The sequence below is a fragment of the Egretta garzetta genome, unplaced genomic scaffold, assembly GCF_000687185.1.
Source record: "Egretta garzetta isolate BGI_Z169 unplaced genomic scaffold, ASM68718v1 scaffold79, whole genome shotgun sequence".
Lineage (NCBI taxonomy): Eukaryota > Metazoa > Chordata > Aves > Pelecaniformes > Ardeidae > Egretta > Egretta garzetta.
Window position 1 is genome coordinate 3,997,470 of NW_009260791.1, and position 2,775 is coordinate 4,000,244.

The 2,775-nt window shown below is 48.8% G+C and overlaps 1 protein-coding gene across 2 annotated transcripts in view; it reads right to left on the bottom strand.

Moving 5' to 3' along the window:
• The window catches only part of ZNF410 (zinc finger protein 410), a 30,454-nt gene extending 27,685 nt beyond the window's left edge, over positions 1-2,769 (bottom strand). The window contains exons 1-2 of one of the 2 annotated variants that reach the window (XM_035902058.1): positions 2,444-2,769; positions 1,944-2,084 (exon numbers count right to left, since the gene is read on the bottom strand). The gene's annotated coding sequence lies outside the window, so the exon portion shown is untranslated. Of the gene's footprint in view, positions 1-1,943 lie in introns of both variants that reach the window. The other variant, XM_009646676.2, reaches the window with a different exon arrangement.
• Between the last annotated feature and the right edge of the window lie 6 nt (positions 2,770-2,775).

The window sequence follows — 2,775 nt, forward strand, 5'->3', positions numbered from 1 at the left end:
GGCCTGCCTGAGGAGCCTCCGAGGGGGTGAGCGCTGTACCGTCCGGGAACCTCCCGCCCGCCCCGGCAGCGGGGCTCTCGCCGTTTCCCTCAGCACCGAAAGACGAACAGTAACAGCTCGGTGCTTGGGTTTTTCCCCGGTTCCATCGGGACCGTCACCGGGGCTGCTGCAGTATTCCATTAACCTTTTGCTCTGGAGAGCATCTTGCAGGCGAGGATCATGCAGGAAGCTGTCGGCCAAGCTCAACATTTAACTGCAGAACCCATCTTTTCCTCAGCATAGATCACGGCAAAAGGCACCCTATTTCAGTTTGTTACGGCACGTGTGGAAACTCTGGTTTCCTTCTAGCACTTGATTTCTGTCTCTGCTTCGCTCTGACTTGGCACATCCGCACTTGTGGTTGGTGATGGAGAACTCCTGAGCTGGCAGCAGCTAACTAATGACACACACCAGGTTAGTAATTCCAGAAACATACATGTCTTAACGATGTACCTAAAGCCCAAGAAGGGACTGAGTAATTTAGAAAGCTTGCACTTTGGTTTTAGGCCATTAGCCTTATCTGTAGGTTAGCAGGACAGGGCTCCTGAAACAACCTTTTGACATCAGCTGCTGAACCAGTGACCTTCAGGTCCAGTAAACTTTAACTGGGTTTCGGCTAGTCCATAGCTTTGGAGCCACATGCAATTCCCGACACCCATGCTGAACGGCTGCTCGTGGGATGCTGCTGGTGATGGTGCTGCTGAGCAGTGAGAATCCTGGCAATGTGGAACTAACCCAACGGGAGCTGCTGAGGCTGCCAAAACCAGGTTCCCTGGGTACATGGCCTGTTCTGGTCCGTGGTGCACTGTGCAAGAATCTGTGGTCACTTCCCATGAAACGACTGTCACATCTCCTGCCTGTGAACTGCTTTGGAATGATTGCCTCTTTTTGGCTCCTCCGAGATGTGCGGTACGGCTCCTCTGCCTTTCAGTCATGTGAAGGTTTTGATTTGTGACTTACAGATTCACAGTTACCCTCCTCAGCTTTAAATGTTCAGCGAGTGGCTTTGCGGAGGGCTAGGCGTACCAACAGCCTCAGTGCCCAGCTACCTGCCGGAGCCACCCAGGAACTCTTAAAGTCTGCAAGCGAGTTAGATGCATGTCTTTTTCCCAGGAATTATCCCATCACCTTGCAGTCGCTGCCTTAGTACTAACAAAAGCCTGCACTGTGAAAATCAACTCTCAGTCAAGCTGAAGCACATTTCTGATGTCCGAGGCAGGGAAAACTGTGATTCAACACCCAGAATCAGCAGCCTTGGAGATTGGGTTGCCTCAGTGCCATACTGGCCATGCAGACTCGGGGAACCTCACCAAGTCTGGTGACATTTATCATGTCAGGCTGCTTGGCCGTAGTTGTGATGACCTGAAGCTTTAGACAGCCCCGTTTATTCACTCAAGCCTACAAAACTGAAGTTAATAGCTCCCGAGATTGAGTTTTTTAACATAACCCCAATAAGCTGGAGCTGAGTAAATGACTATGCAACGGTTACAGTAAAAGACCATTTCACTTGTGTTTATTACCACAGGCACGACCCCAGCGTGCCACATTTGCTGATCCAATACAACCCAACAAAGGCAACCGGAAAGGCAGAAATACTAAGCTCATACACTGTTTTTTTCTGATGCCACTTCAGTCATCCCAGGGCACTGAATCGTAAAGCTCGATTCTGTTACATTAAGATACTTAGAAATCTCAGAAGTCCTTTGACTCATCATCAGCCCAACAATGTGGAATTTTTGAGTAGGTATTAAAATGTGGAGACGTGTAGGCACATAAGTTCCTTTCATTTGCATCCTTCCAGGTCAGATGAGCTTGGCTGCTTCGAGAGCTTGCACCTCGACTGCCTGGGGAATTTTGGTCTAATCTCATAGGGGAATCTGCAGTGGGAGTAGCGCAGTGCTTACATGAGCTGTTTATGCAGGTCCAAATCACTCGCGCAGGTGTGTGAAGCAGCACAGGTCCCTGATGGGAGACGACTTGTCCGGCTGGGAATTCCCTACAGTCTCACTTTCTCAATAACATCTGCCCCTCCGGGATCCTTCTCTCTAATCAAGGAGAAATAGAAGACTCAGTCACATTTCCCCCATGACCAGATTAAAGAAAAGAGACACCATACTGGTTTCTCACCCCTGCTATGAGACAATGTTTAGTCATGGAGTAAAGGGAGAGTGGTGTTTTAGATCTGGTTGTTGATAAATCTCTTTATAATGGGACCCTATTCTGAATGCAAGGAGGAGCCTAGGCTTTATTTCTCTTAGCACGTCTTTTGTTCTCTCATGCGTACGTTTCTGTACACCCAGACATAACATTTTTTTATAAACATACATGCATTATTCCAAGATACTAGCAGTAACGTTTTGTTTTTTTCCAATAAGGCTTTTAAAATTGTAGAACTTACACGTACAATTGCAATTAACATCAGTTCGACGTTCAGCCTTGGCAGCGCCAGAACACAAGAGGTTTTTAAATTCTCTCGGAAGTCCGTATGCACACGAGAAGCTATCTTTCGACACCTGCAGCTGATGCTGCCACGGGTATTACAAAGCGGATGAGTTTTAAGAAACGGAGAAGAACTAATATTTGGAGCGTTTCCTCACGCACCCCCCCAGGGGATATGCAGTTCTCTCACACGTCGGGCTCTCCGTCGCGCCTCGCCTTTCCTGCGTAGTCAGCGCGTTTCCCGTAGCGGCAGCCGGAGTGCTGCCGAGGCGATTTCGCCGGCTGAAAGGCATGCGT